The sequence below is a fragment of the Schistocerca cancellata genome, chromosome 4 (genome assembly GCF_023864275.1).
Source record: "Schistocerca cancellata isolate TAMUIC-IGC-003103 chromosome 4, iqSchCanc2.1, whole genome shotgun sequence".
In the NCBI taxonomy this organism is placed as follows: Eukaryota; Metazoa; Arthropoda; class Insecta; order Orthoptera; family Acrididae; genus Schistocerca; species Schistocerca cancellata.
The window spans coordinates 192025508-192041647 of NC_064629.1; the positions used below are offsets into that span (position 1 = coordinate 192025508).

Genomic DNA, 16140 nt, shown 5'->3' on the forward strand with positions numbered 1-16140 from the left:
AACAACTGGCTTGTCGCAATACGCCAGTCACTACTCTTGATGAACTGTGGTATCGTGTTGAAGCTGCATGGGCAGCTGTACCGGTACACGCCATCCAAGCTCTTTTCGACTCAATGCCCAGGCGTATCAAGGCCATTATTACGGCCGGAGGTGGTTGTTCTGGGTACTGATTTCTCAGGATCTATGCACCCAAATTGCGCGAAAACATGTCAGTTCTAGTATAATATATTTGTCCAATGAATACCCGTTTATCATCTGAATTTCTTCTTGATGTAGCAATTTTAATGGCCAGTAGTGTACTTCCCTTACCACGCCATGTCCCCGCAGCGCTACCAGGCAGCGTACAACCTCGCAGTGGGCAGTGGTCATAATGTTTTGGCTCATCAGTCTGTATGTATTGTGAACAAAATGAAACTAGACCTATCTACAATTCCGTTTGTACTAATGAATTAGTTATGTTTCCTCCTCTTGTTAAGCTGACTTATCTAATCACCACCACCACCAATTCTTAAGCTATGCCCATCTATGTTACTCCTATGTGATTTGTAATGTTTTCTGGCCACCTTTTATCAGGTCGTCACCTCGGTCAGTCTCCTCTCTTGGAATCGAGCAGCACTTCCCTGCACTTCCTATGACTATCGATTTGCGTGGCTCCATGTCCCGCCTACTCATTTCATTTTCATCACAGTTGTAATTGAATCACCAACTTCAGATTATTCCCTGCTTAATCTTTTATTAACCTGTCTCTTCCACTGATTTCCGTCAGGCACCCCCTTTGCCCGCTGAGAAAAATCCTCAGTTTTGGAAAGGTCCACGCCTCACTGCCATAAAATAAAACTGGTTGTACACACTAATGTGATGAAACCTAAGGAAAGCGCAGTAGGTCAGTCTCACTCCTGTGTTAATTTCTTTTGCTTACCATGGTACGCAGAATCACTGCTGAATTGCGTTCCAGAAGTGGACGAACACCGTAATGTTTTGGCTGATCATTGTACTTAAATGGGAAGGTCAGAGTGTACGCGGTAACTCTTATGCCGAGTAATAGTCGTGGGCACTCCTTCCAGTGCTCAGTTGAAATAAATCGACAGAAAACTGGAGATATGAAAGTTGTAGTCTCTGATGCTAGTCATGTAGGTTTGCGAAAATGATCGTATCACCGAGCAAGAGAAGAACGAAGCAAAAAAAAAAAAAAAAAAAAAAAAAGACACTTCTTAATGTACACTATGTTCGCATCCTTGATCATACCACCGAGCTAGAGAAGAATGAAGGCAAAACAAAACAGTGCTTATTGCACGCTATGTTCGCAACCTTGACACGGCCAACATGGAAGTGGAGCATCGGTCGCACGGCACTCTACTGCACACCTTTCATCCTTCAGATAAGCCGATTGCATATTTTACTCCTAATAGCCGGTTAGGAACCTGTCACCTGCTGCAAAGGAGATTGGCGGCAGAAGTACCGATACCAAGTTTATAATAGGGCGGCCGCAAAGGACCGGCTACCAGTGACATCTAGAACGTGAAGTGATACTAGTGGCAAACAGCAGATTCGTGCTGATAAAGGTAATAGTAATGAAATATATCTTGGGAAACGGGAGGACCTGTGTAAACTCCGTGCACACAGAGTACATCCACGTCTTAATTTCATGATTATGATGTGACAAACTACACATGGGAAGGGCGGCTTAGTGTTGATATCGGGTTTTAGTATCTTTAATTAATTAGTTTATTAATTAATTAATTGTGTTCTGAAGAGAATATTCAGAGATGTTCAGGGTTCCAAGAAATTATGGGCAAAATTTAAACCGATTGTAAATCGCGCTCTCGAGAAGTATATGCTGAGTAAGAAACAGATTGTTGCACTTCCGGTTCAAAAAAGAGTGCCCAAATAAGACAGTAGAAATTCGTGCTTCTAAAAAAAAAGTCGATACGCAAAGCGTACAACACCCTCGTCTTACGATAGCAAAAGATGTTGCCGAGAATCCTGGAAAATTTTGGTCCTTCATAAAATCATTTAGCAGGTCGGAGGCTTCTATTATGTCACTTGTAGACCAGGATGGAGTGGCAGCGTATGACAGCAAAAGGAATACTGACGTTCAACATCTTGCGTCATTCACGCAGGAGGATTGTACAGATATACGGTCGTTCGATCGCCGCACGAACTCCCGTATGGAGGACGTAGAAATAGACATTCCTGGCAGTGAAGCAACTGGAAGAGTTGAAAACATGCCCAGATGGAATCACAATTCGGATTTACAGCGAGTACTCTTCTGCATTGTCGCCTTACGTATACTGCATTTATCGTGAATCCAGTCCCAAGCGACTGGGAAAAAACGCAGATGACTCTCGTATATAAGAAGGGTAAAATAACGGACCGCAGAATTACAGACCAATATCCGTAACGTCTGTTTGCTGCAGAATTCTTGAGCGTATTCTGAGTTCGAATAAATTCCCTGGAGGGAGAAAAGATTATACCCACAGATTAACATAGAGTTAGAAAGCATCGCTTGTGTGAAACTCAGCTTGCCCTTTCCTCACATATCCTGCAGACTACGGATGATGGGCAACAGGCGTTCCAAGATTTCCGGAAAGAGTTTGACACTCACTGCAGACTGTTAACAAAGGTCCGAGCACAGGGAATGCTCACATATGTGAGTGGATAAGACTTTATAAGTAATAGAACCCAGTACATTGTCCTGGACGGCGAGTGTTCATCAGACGAAAAGATATCTCCAATAGTGCCGCAGGAAATTGTGATGAGATCACTTTTCTCTATTTATACATAAGATATCTGACGGATGAGCAGCAATCTTCGATTTGTTGATGGAAAGGAAAGGGAGATTGGGTTTGTATGTCCCGTTGACATCGCGTTAGAGACGGAGCACAAGCTCGGATTGTCTCAAGAATGGGGAAGGAAATCGGCCGTGCTCTTTCAAAGGAACCATCCCGGCATTTGCCTGGAGCGACTTGGGGAAATCACGGAAAACCTAAATGTGGATGTCCGGACGTGGAGTTGAAACGTCGTCCTCGTGAATGGGAGTCCAGTGTGCTAACAACTGCGCAAACTCGCTCGGTGATAGTTGCTGATGTCGCTACAGTGTACGGGAAAGTTCCTTCTTTGAGTGACTGCAGGAGAGTACGAGATGACTTGGATATAATTTCTATTTGTTGTGACGAATGGCAGCTTGTTCTAAGTGTGTGAAAATGTAAGTTAATGCAGATGAGTAGTAAAAACAATCCCATAGTGTCTGACTACAGCATTAGTGGTGCAGTGTTTGACACAGTCGTCTCTTTGAAATATCTAGGCATAATGTTGCAAAGCAACATGAAATAGAATAGGCACGTAAGGTGCATACACTACAACACAGTCAATATTCTTAGGTTTTCTTATGGTGTTCGACGTTGTACAACACAGTAAAATGTTAAGAAAAGCCCGAGGATACAGAATAGGTTCACAAATGTTTAACTGGCTCGAAGACTTTGTGAGTAATAGCACCTAGCACATTATCGTGGACTGTTCGTGTTCATCGGAGACAACTGTGGCGTCACGAGACTCTCAAGGAAGTATGTACGACCATTCCTGTTCAGCATGAACATAAAATAACTATTGGATCGAGTAGGCAGTGATCTGATCTGTTTCCTGATAATGCTATTATCACTTGAGTGACTATAGACCGAGTGAGTATGTCTTTAAGGAATTTGTATTAGTTGTGATGAATTGCTTTTAATGTGGGTGAAAGTAAGCTAATGTTAATGAGTAAAATAAACATTTCAGTAATACCGTATTCAAAGACAGCTTTAGTGGTGTGCTGTTTCACAGTCGCGTCAATTAAATATCAAGAGTTTGCAAAGCAATATGAAAGGGAACGAGCACGTAAGGTCGATAGTAGGGTAGGCGAATGCTCCACTCCGCTTTATTGGAAGAATTCGAAGAAAGTGTATCCATCTATAAAGCAGACTGCGTTCAGAACACTTGTGAGACCCTTTCTTCAGTACGACGCGAAGGTTGTGGATCCCCGCCGGATAGGATTAAAGGAAGTCATGGAAGCAATTCAGAGGCGTGCTGCTAGATTTCTTACCCATAGGTCCAATCAACGCGCCATGATTACGGAAATGTTCTGTGAACTCTAATGTGAATCGCCGGATGATCTTTTCACGGAACAGTATTGAGAAAATTTAGAGAACCGGCATTTGCGGCTGACTGCTGAGTGATTCTGCTGCTGTCAAAGTAGTACATTTAGCGTAAGAACCGAGAGAAATTAGGGTTCGTACGGAAGTATATCGAAAGTCGTTTCTCCCTCTCTCCATTTGCGAGTGAAACGGAAAAGGGATTGGCTATGGCACAAGATACAATACGCCTTACACCATATGGTGGCTTTCGGAATATGTTTGTAGACGTACGAAACAAGGAGAAGCTAATTTTGTACATTGTGTTGACAAGTATCACTAAACTGCTATTACAAGAATGAGGTGATTAATGTTAAGCCTAGTTTAGAGGTTGCATTGAAGTAGATGAATTTTTGTTTTTGTTTTGGTTATTCTTGTTGCACAGTAATGTAAGTCAGCTTTTCCTGCAGAAAGTTCAAGCTTCACTGCTTTTGAAAGTAGTCTTGTTGTGCGCGTTTTTTTGTTTTTTTTTTCAGATGGATAAACCAAAGTACAGTTCTTTATCCAAAATTTATGAACATTTGAGATACCATGCCTCGTCCTAATAGGGAACCTCTTCAAAAAATTAGTACAGTTTTGATCTAATAAACATCTTTTTTCGATGCCAGGTTGAGAATTTTTCGCCTTGTTCTTCTTACTATTAGTGCTTGTGAAGAGTAAGGTAATTGTAGGGTCATCAAAAAGCAGCAGCTATTTTCAAAGTAGCAGATTTCCTGCTAATTTTACCAAGCATCAGCTATCTGCCTGATAACAGACATTTTCTGAACCTAAGTAATCAGGTGAGCTGTCGAATAATTGGCTAATAAGATATACATTTTAATGTTCTTTTTGGTGGCCAGAGATTTCCAATATCTTTTTGTATATCTGCTGGTAATTTCTCACAACACTATTAGATGTTAAATGTCACATAGCTCAAAGTACTTCTTGGTTGAAGTGACAGTCCTTTAGCTCCTGGTTCTGACCACCCATAATTTAATAGTTTGTGTACACTTGACAGTAGAACAATCCATCTGTGTAGCAGATGTTGCATGACGCTCGTGTCCTGCCTCTAAATCCGCATGTAACCACTTCTTATCTTGGTAGTTAATTAAGTGCCATTAGTATATGTAACCGGCAAGGGGAGGAGAGGTGGCGGCATACAATTTGTGATCATTGAAGTGTGTGCCAAAATTCACAGCTAAATTCCAAAGCTCTCTGCTGTGGTAATGGAACGTGCAGACAAGTGGAAGAGATCTGTCCATCAAATGGAATTGCCAATTATGGCTATGTGCCAGTACAGAGTTTATGATCTTCCTCCCTTTCATCACATACACACCTGTAACACTACAAACTAAACAATATGCTGTGCAAGAACAGTCACACAATGTGAAAACAGTTTTGTTTTTCAATACAGGGTTGAGAAAAGCAACATAATACCACCTTCATGAGGACCTTTCTCAAGTATGCAATGAGAGATTGCCTTATTGTCTTCAACCCACATTGATGAGTATGAGATGGGCTTGAAACTGTAGCATCCCCTAACTTCAATAACTTATTGAGACAAGAAGTTTGCTTTACAGCTTCTTGCTGGCCTGTACCCTACGTTCTTCTGCAGTGGAATGTTTACAGTCTTAAGTCAGTCAGTTTATATGTGAAAAGAATAAAAGAGCCAAAACTTTGTGACTAGGCCAGTATTTACCTAATTGTGTGTCCAGAACCTCCAAAAACAGTTACTTGATTAGCCCACAGGTGGAAATTTGAATTGTGCTGCACAGTAGCTTCTAGCTTCAGAAAGAGACAAATACTTGACACAGTTGGTATATGTTCCAGAAACTGTCTTGGGCCATGTTCTCCTCTGAACAATGTGTACTTTCTAAGCACTTTGCAGTTCACAGAACTTCATCACTTGTTTATGGAAGTACCAGGTTTCATCAGATGTTAATTACTGTCACCAGAAACATAGTATTAAATTTTATCTGCACTTAAATTTCAAGTACAACCCAACAACTCAAAAATAACAGTGCCAAGGTGGCTGAAGTATCCTGGTGATCACACAGCCATTACCGACTACACGGTTTTTGCAGCATTTTGGTTGTATTTATTTTGTTTAACATGGTACAAAACCCTTCAAAAAGGTAAACCAAATTAAAAAGAAATAGTTATGCATGTTGCCTCTTGTGCCAGTTGATTTAGTGGCATAAGCCTAGGAGAGACTGATGACCATATTTGGTCTCCATAAACACTTAAGCAAGCAAGGTCAGGTATGTTGTTTAAAAGAACATTATATTTCCATCATGAATACATTGTCAACATGTTAAATATTTACACAGCCCATAACGTATGTTTTTTTATATTCACAACTATCAATAATGACTTAAGCCACACTTTCATTCTTTGGTAATAAGTTGTGATTTAAGATTCCAGGGTGTTTCACAAGGCTCTATATTAGGCCCAATCCTATTTCTCTTCTATGTTAATGACTTACCATTAAATATCAGCTCCCCATCAGTTGTGTTTGTAGATGATACTTTTGCCTTAGTTGAAAATGAGGATTTGAAAAAAATTCCCAAACCTGTGATTAGTACCCTCAGTATCTTAGAAACTTGGTTTCAACTAAATGGGTTGAATCTGAACTTATCTAATACTCATATGGTGCAATTAAAAAACAAATACTCAAAATGTGGGCAGATTAAGCTTGTTCACAACAACAAAGATATAGAACAAGCTGACTCATTCAAATTCTTAGGTTTAAATGTAGATAAAAAAAATGAGCTGGCAGGAACACGTTGAATACTTAGCAAACAAACTGAGCAGCTTTGCATTTGCGATGCAAATACTATCAACTGCAACTGACATGGACACACGAAAAGTAGCATATATGAGCTACTTTGAAACCATTATTAGATAAGGTATTATTTTGGGGGTAAGTCGACGAATGTAGTACGGATACTAAAAATACTGAAAAAAATTATTCAAAATATGTGCTTTGCAAATCACAAAGAACCATGACATCCATTATATAGAAATTTAAAATATTAGGTTATTATCTTTTTGTATACCAGACATGAATTATCTGAGGGAAACCATTTTGTTCATTCACATGATACTAGAAACAAAGAAAATTTTATGCTCCCCACCCACCTCCTCAAACTGTATGCCCAGGGACCTCAATACATGGGAATGAAAATTTGTAATAAATTTAAAGAGAACAAGTTAATGCAGAGGAAATTTGGTCCACTTAAAAGAAAGCTATATGGGGCACTGACACAGAAATGTTATTATTCAGTGGATGAATTCATGCAGGATGTGCTGGAAATTTAAGCTGAATCCAATGTGTTATATATTCCAAGAAATATCATTACAATGTTATTATTTATTTTAGTGCTATTATTTATTTGTGTAAAAATCATTGTACCTGTATTATAAATTTTTGACATGTCTCCTTTATACAAACCAAATGGATTGGAAATGTACGTCACGAGATGAATAAACTGCAGTTCCACAACTCAGATTTCATGCTATTCTGATTCACAGACACAGCAAGTGACAGACACGTACACAGATAACATTATTGTTAGTTATTGAGATGCTACTGAAAAAAGTAAGTTATGTGTGATTTTAATTTCATACAGATTCATCAAAGGAAATTTTGAGTGGTTTATTAGAGATCTTGATCATTTGTTATATGATAGGACATTATTAATTGACAATAGTTTAGATTAACGAAAATATCAGATAGAAGTAGTAATACAAACAATATTACTGAGCAATATGACACAGTTGTCAAGATTTTGGTTTTACATTTGGGACACTATTTGAAAAGGACATGCCAGATTTCCTTACTCATCCTCTTCTTATACAAGCTGTTAACCATTCTCTAATGACCTCACCATCAGTGTGACATTAACTCTACTCTTAATTTTAAAGACAGTACTTGCATCTTATAATTTTAACTTCTTAATAAATTTTTCAACATTCAGAGAGTAAAACAGTAAAACTTACATTAATAAAGTGTATGTAGATACTCATAAAACTCAAAATAATAAGATAAATGTTCATAGAAACATCTTGAAACTCAGTGAGACTAATTAACGATACCAGACATATGTTTTAGAAAAAATGACAGATTGGATTGAAGTTTATAAAGCTCCAGATGCAAATTTGAAATGTGATGTAGCTTTAATTAATTTGTGCAGTCATTTAAAAGTATTTGAATAAACAAACTGGAAAGAAAACTAAAAACTATTTATCAGTAGAGGAATTGGTGCATCTTTGCCTCGTACATGCAGTTCTCTGCTAAAATATCATGATGGATTCCTTCTAAGTGTAATGTTGTTCTAGATGGGCAGATGGGGAAGTAGAAATTCAAAGGTAGAAATGAAAATGATCATCATTAGTTGCTTAAGTTATTGCTGAGTGTCATGACCTCGTTTCTGCATTCATTTCTTAAGTAACTGAATCTTCAACTTGGCATCTCCATCCACAGCGATCTTCAGATCTTCTTAATATGATATGAAGTGGTAGGCTGCTAATCTTATTTGCTTGATCCAACCATCTGCTTGCTGCTCTTCCTTATGGTTTTCTGCTTTTGATTTTGCCTTGCTAGATAGTTTTTTTCTAAATTATCCTCTTGCCTTTTTAAAATGTGCCCAAGGCACTTGAAGTATCTTTGGCCAACATGAGAAGATAAGCTTCTTGTGGTGCTAAGTTCTTTCATAATGGAAGCATTGGTTCTTCTTTCTGTCCATGATTCGCATAACATCTTCTGCCAACACCACATCTGAAAGGCATTAATTCAGCTCTTATCACTAGCTTTCAAGGTTCAGGTCTAACAGCCATACAAGAACACAGGAAACACCAACAATTCCACCAGGTGTGTCTTTTTGGATATTGCCCAGTTCTGGCAGGTCTTAATGAGTATAACCACTGCAGCTCGGATGAAGATCGTTCTTCATTTTATTTCTTTATAGTACTTCCCTGTGTTGTTGATCAGAGATCATTAACTACCTCCAGGTCCTTTAAGCACCCAGTTAGTAGAATTTGATCTAAACCTTGATGATTAATAACTATTAGTTTTTTTCATGTTTATCTCTCAACTGAAACTTAAACAAGTTGTTTTCACTCTGGAGACCAGATCCCTAAGTTCGTCATTTAAGGAAATGAATGTAGTATCATGTGCAAAGTTTAGATTGTTGATTTTCCTGCTGTCAACTGAAATTCTACCATACCATCCACCAGTGCTCTCTTGATGACATACTCTGCATAGATGTTATAGAGCTGTAGAGACAGTATACAACTTTATCTGACTCCATTTGTGACAATGAAAAACTAAAGAGTATTCACCTTCACCTTCACCTTCATGGTTGCAGTATATGATATGACTGTTATAGTAATGATACTGTTTTAGTAATGATACTAGGTGTTTTGGAACACCAAACTCATTGAGAACACGGCACAACCTGTACCATATGACTCACTCAAAGGCCTTTTTATAATCTAGGAAACAAATTAAGATAGGGACACAGAACTCATGACTTTTTCAGTTACCTGCGGCATATTCAAGATTGCCTCTCAAGTGCTGTTACCTGCCACAAAAACTGCCTCTACCTAGGGACTGGGTGTTTGTGTTGTCCTCATCATTTCATCATCTTTTGTGAAAGTGGCAAGACTGGACTGTGTAAAGGTTGGGAATTTTTACGGACACTGAAAACCGTGCAGTTGAGTGCCCCATAAACCAAATATCATTATCATCACAAAACCTGCTCTGCAGAAATCTGCTATTGCAGGAATGTCTTTAGGCATTAGTTCATTATGTGCGGGAGGACTTTGCTAGCATGTGATATTAATGCTATAGTTGTGTAATTGGAGCAGTCCCTAACTGAGCCCTTTTGGTGAAGGAGAGTTAGAACAGTCCTTAGGCCATTCTCCAATTTTTCACACTGTATTACATATTAAATGTAAAGTACTCATGCCTTCCTCACCCATCAGTCAGCATTTCTCTGGAAATACCATCTGTCCTTGGGGAATTGTTGTTTTGAAAAGGATACAGATAATTTTTTTTAGTAATTTGTGAGATGCGATGGACAGGAGAGGCAGATTTTCGCCATATGGATCATATAATTATTTATATTGGGTCAGATACTGACTGCACAAGACTCATGACCCACACTTACAGCATCATTTCTGCCAGCACCTGCCTCCTACTTCCTAAACTTAAGAAAAACTCACCTGCATATCTTGTTTTCAGGAAATTTCAGGACATCCAATAGTCATGGTAATCATACACAAATATAAATGCCAGCCATTTATATGAATGACTTTGAAATTTAAGTATTTGTCATACTTAACAAGTTGATTAATATTATCAAAGATGAGAATTTATTTATGATGGGAACTGAAATGCATTTGTTGATGAAAGTAGGGATCAGCAAATAACTAGAGTTTAGGCTTAGTGGGTGGAATGAGAAGGGCAAAAGTTAAATTGAATTCTGTGCTCGAGACCAGTTAGTTGCTGTGAACGTACTTACCAGGAAGACTTTGAGAAGGACATATGTGTGAAAGGTGCCACAGATCAAAGATTCCACCAGATTTGACTATATTTTGACAGAAAAGTCTCAGAAATCAACCTAAGGACTGCAAGAGTTATACAGGTGCTGACATTGATAGGGACTGTAACCTAATATTAATGAGATGCAAGAAGTTAGAGAGAAGCTGAAATGTTGGAGTGCAGACAAATTGCGAGAACTAAAACTCGAGCTACTTTGGAAGAATATGTGTTAAAATCGCTAGTACAACTTCAAGGAGTTACTAGTGTGGTGGAATGGCGTTGAAAGTGGTGTTGCAAATGCAGCATAAGTAGTATTGCAGCTGAAAAAGCAGAAAACCAACAACCAGTTGGAACAGATGGGATATTGATATTAATAAAGAAATTAAGAAAATGTAAAAATATTGTTAAAATCAAACAATGGAAAATCCATGATGGAATTTAACAATATTATCAGAAGGAAAGTTGCTACTCACCATATAGCAGAGATTCCGTGTCGCAGATAGGCACAACAAAAAGATTTTCACACTTAAAGCTTTTGGCCAATGGCCTTTGTCAACAATACACACACACACATACACACACACACACACACATATATATATATATATGCAAACGCAACTCACACACACGTCCTATGAGTTGTGTTTGCGTGAGTGTGTTTGTGTGTATGTGTGTCTATTGTTGACAAAGGCCATTGGCTGAAAGCTTTAAGTGTGAAAATCTTTTTGTTGTCCCTATCTGCGACTCAGTATCTCAGCTATATGGTGAGTAGCAACTTTCCTTCTGATAATATTGTTAAAAATATTGTTAGTGAACTGCAACAGTGTATCATTTAAAAATGAAATTATCTGGAAATGTAGAAAACCTAAAACCTAAAGGAGAGTGGTTGCGGGAAACATGCCATGAGATAGATATCAGATTGAAACAGGGTAACCTGAATGCTGTGCACAGACTAATAATAAATCACTTTAGGGAGCAATGAACAAGTCATAATGATTAGAGGTGGAAATGTGATTGTGCAATGGAAGAAAAAAGGCAAGAAGATAAAAAACTACTTAGAGAAACTTTATAGTTGCCCAGAAGAAATTAGTCTAATTAAAAACAAGGACATAGTGCAAGAAGAAGATAGGGGAGGTTCAATACTTCTTTTTGAATTGCAGACAGCCATTCACAAACTTGGAAGGAACAAATGCCCACGTATTGATGATATATTAGCAGAACTTTAATCGGCATCAGGCAGAAGGGCAGAGCAGGTACTATCCAAAGTTGTATGAAATTAATTGGGAAATTTCCAGCAGATGCTGAAGATTATAATAATTATGCTTTCAAAGGAAGCAGAAGTGATAAATGTAAAAATAATCACACAGTTGTTCCAGTACAACATACATAAAAATAATCGTGTGAGTACTTCATCAGAAAATGGAAGGGAAAACTGAAATTAAATTAGGAGAGGACCAGTTCAGTTTTAGAGAAACAAGTGCACTTGAGAATCTATTTTTGCGTTGTGGTTAATAACAAAGGACAGATTTAGGGAAAAACAGAAGACTTACATTGTATATGTAGATTTTGATGATTGAAAATGGAGATAAATTTTTATTCTTAGGTCCTATAGCATCAAACTACAGTGATGGAATAATGCATTCTCTTTATGTGAGTCAGACTGAAGTGGTCAGTACTTTTTGATTGGTACAAGAGGCTAAAATTAGGAGAGTTGTAATGCAGAGTTGATCATTGTCACCCTCTGATATTCAGTTTGTGAACTGAAGAGACAGTGAGGGAAGAAAAGGACTGATTCAAATGTCTGAAATGGTCATGAACAGAAAAACTAACATAACAGTTTGCCAATGAGAGTCCAACAAGCACTGATAGTGAACAGGAATTGAGCATTTAGTGGATTGGTTTGAGGGTTTTCTGATGGCTATGACATGCACATAGACAAGAAGGAAACTAAATTATTAGTATGCAAAGCAGGTGGAAGTGTTGCTTGTCTAAATGTGAAGACACTTGAAGACATGGATACATTTTGCTGTCTGGGTAGTAGAATACATCAAGGAGGAGGATGTAGGAAACACAGTAGCAAGGATTGCATCATACAAAAGGGCTTTCTATAAAAATAAAAACCTGCTAACATCCAAAAATACAAACCTAAAGACCTAAAATGGTTCATGACAAACTAGCTCTGTGTGTGCACAAAATGTGGACAGTGGGAAGACAGAAATGAAATAATGAAAAGCCATTGAAATGTGGTGTTACAGGGAATTAATGAAGATCAGTTTGATTGATTAAATGAAATAAGATGTACTCCAATGAATCAAGGGAAAGAATATCTAGTCAGGAACATAATGAAATCCATAGGTATAATGTTTGGGCACTTATGACATGAGTGGTTGCTGAGAACTGTAGCTGGGGAGATGGTGAAAGGAAAGACTCACAGGAGGGGCAGGCCTAGATATCAGCATATAATGTAGCCTGTTATTTATGTCACATAAATTATGTGGGATGCACCAGTTATAATGAAATGCAGGGGATAGCTGGCAAACATCAGGAATGGAGAACTGCATCAAACCAACCTTAGGGTTATTATTTTATCAATAATAATGGGGTTTGAGCATATTAGCTGTGGATTAAATCACTTAAGTAAGAGTATGTCAATTGACAGTGAAAAGCACTCATGGTGTAATTGTTATTTACCACAGAATACATTCCAATTGTTTTGTCATAAGTAAAATTCAACCAAAATAAACAAAACATTAGTAGTTTATATCATTCTTCCATAGTGTAAAATAAGCCATTCTTAAAACCATTTTCTGTAAAGTATGTAAGTATCAAGTAACAAATTGAATAATTGTGGTATTTTTGCTGCATAAAAGGCATCTAAGTAAGCAAATACCAAAATTTTCATATTATGTGGAGTTAATGATTTTGTGAATGATAGGTTTGTGTCATTTTAACAAAATAAATTAAGATTGTTTTGCTTGGTAACTAAATTATTGGAGGCAAAATAAAGTTGTAAGGTATCAGATGTAAAGGGTTCTCCAAAGTTTATTAGGTCCACTATTGTCCTTCAAATATGCCAATTACCTTCTATTTAGTATACAAGAAACAGAAATAGATCTTTATAGTTTCCATTTGCAAATTAATCTGTCTTTTAGATATACGGTGGCAAAATGGATTGTAAATATTTGATTATGTACATGTTAAAGTGGGTGTATATAGTTATTCTTTCCTATCATTGAAGTTCTACACAGAAATGGGCGCAGTTTCACTCATAAATGCACACACAAGTATACAGAGAGGTTATTAGCAAATCCATTTTGTATTTTTAAGTACTTGTTTGGACTGGTTCAATGATGGTAAACTCAGAAAGAGACAGGAACACAAAGCTATTGGCTCTATACTGAAACCGAAACATGAAAAAAGAGCTTTACAAATAATATGTATATTGCATCATCAAAGTAACTTTTCTCAGCAAAGGAAGGCCCCTCCTTGGGGACACAGCTTTATCATAGGCACCTTCAGTACTGAGCAGGAAGTTTGTGCGCCTCAGTGATGCTGAGGGCTATGACAGCATTAGCATAGCTACTAGGAGAGATAATTCAGTTGGACAGACCTCATGGAGGAGCCTGACAAAGAGTGTCTTACAACTTAGGGGAGGGAGGACTGGTTCCTATCACAGGAAGCTCTGCTGGCAACGGTTGGGTACAAGCATAGTGACCCTGGGTTTTCTGAGCTGGTGACTGACTGGCACTGCTGGATTTCTTTGCCATAAACTCTGGGCATGCTTCAGAGACCATCCTTACACATGGCGGTGGAACATTGTGTGTTGCCTTGGCTTCACCAGCTACTATAAAAGGACTTCAACCTCAAGGTGTGCTACATACTGACATGCTGATAGGGTGAATGGCTGTTACGGTAAAACAGTCACATGCAGGCAACCCTTGGGGCACCTGTTGCCCTCCAGTTGCATAATGGTTACTCAGGCATGCAGAGTCTTATGTGGGTTGACATTTGTCTCCATAGAAGCATGTGGGATATGTATGGAGTGACCTCAGTTCAGGTCTGCTCCTTAGGAGGTTGGTGTTCCATCGGGTAGTACCTACAACCACCCAACAGAGAGAGCTAGGATGGTCAGTCTGCATGAGAAGTAGTCTCAGAATTGTAGTAATCGAGCACTAGTCTGCCATAACACTTTCTTCATAATGCAGAGATCGGAAGGAACTTCTGAGAAGATCTCCCCCTTCCTATATTCTCAAGGGGTTGGAGGGTATTTCTGGGTCCTTAAAAAGTGCAAGACTTTTTAATGGCACAATTCTAGTTGCAATTGACATGTCACATCAAGTATCTAAACTTCTTAGGTGACTACCCTGTTGTGATGGAATTGCATAACACCCTTGGCTTCTGTAAAGGCATGGTTATCTGCTTCCAATACAATGGAGATGGGCCCTGAGGAATTATGTGAAAAATGGAAAAACTTTGGTGTCATGGAATTGCAGAACTAAGAAGAGTAAATGGCACATTCGAAAAATATGAACCATTTATTCTAACCTTCAACCCTATCAAATTAAATGAACATATTCTTGCAGGCTCTATCCATCTTAAGCTTTGATTGTTTGCTCCCAACCCAATACAACCCAGTGTGATGCTGTAAATAACAAAGATTTGGTCATACCACTGTGGCATGTAATAGTAAGACTAAGTGTGGAAATTGTAGAGGCTCAGCTCATGACTCAGGCGAGTCTTGTATGCTTCCCAAAAATTGTATAAACTGCTTTAGGGATCACTCAGTATGGTGCAGGAAGTGCATTCTTTATAACAAGAAAATGATAAATTCAGTATTTTATTAGTAGTGAGACACATACCTTATTGTGACGCTAAAAAAAGGTGTCAATACTATACAACCTTTGGCGTTTACTACTGCTACTAATGCTTCAGCTCTTAAGGAGCAATCACCAAGTATGATACCTCAATATAAACCCAGGCCACAGCTTCAAGTACAAAGCCATGCTTTTGTCATTGTATCTGTCTAGCTACACTTGACCTTGAAACCATTTGGAAGTCATCAACAATGGACTTGGAATCTCAGCCGCATGCAATTTGCAAACCATCAGAGGCCCACTAAGCCATGTCCTCTACCCAGTCAACCCTCTCCTCCCATAAGTAAGGAAAAAGTCATTCAAAATCAAAGAAAGTGGCAGCGAAACCATTGGGTTGGCAAGCACTCTCTCTTTCCAACGGTGATTTTACAGTCGAGAATACTGATATCCATATGGAGGAACCAGAGAGCTGGGCACCATCTAATGTTCCCCCTGATCTCTTGGGTAAGTCACTGCCGCTGAAGGAAGCGGACAAGGACAACCTTTGCTAATCAAAGGCTCCTACAGTGACTTCTGTATTGCAGTGTAACTTAAAAATGGGTACTGATCACACTTGGAAGAATTGCAGCTCATG

General features: G+C 38.4%; 1 protein-coding gene across 3 annotated transcripts in view; it reads left to right on the forward strand.

Moving 5' to 3' along the window:
• LOC126184138 (high affinity copper uptake protein 1-like) overlaps positions 1-16140 on the forward strand; it is a 154951-nt gene that overhangs the window by 98697 nt on the left and 40114 nt on the right. Inside the window, exon 1 of one of the 3 annotated variants that reach the window (XM_049926508.1) lies at positions 1459-1562. The exons of the other annotated variants lie outside the window; for them this stretch is intronic. The gene's annotated coding sequence lies outside the window, so the exon portion shown is untranslated. Of the gene's footprint in view, positions 1-1458; positions 1563-16140 lie in introns of those variants that run through there. 3 annotated transcript variants of the gene reach the window in all.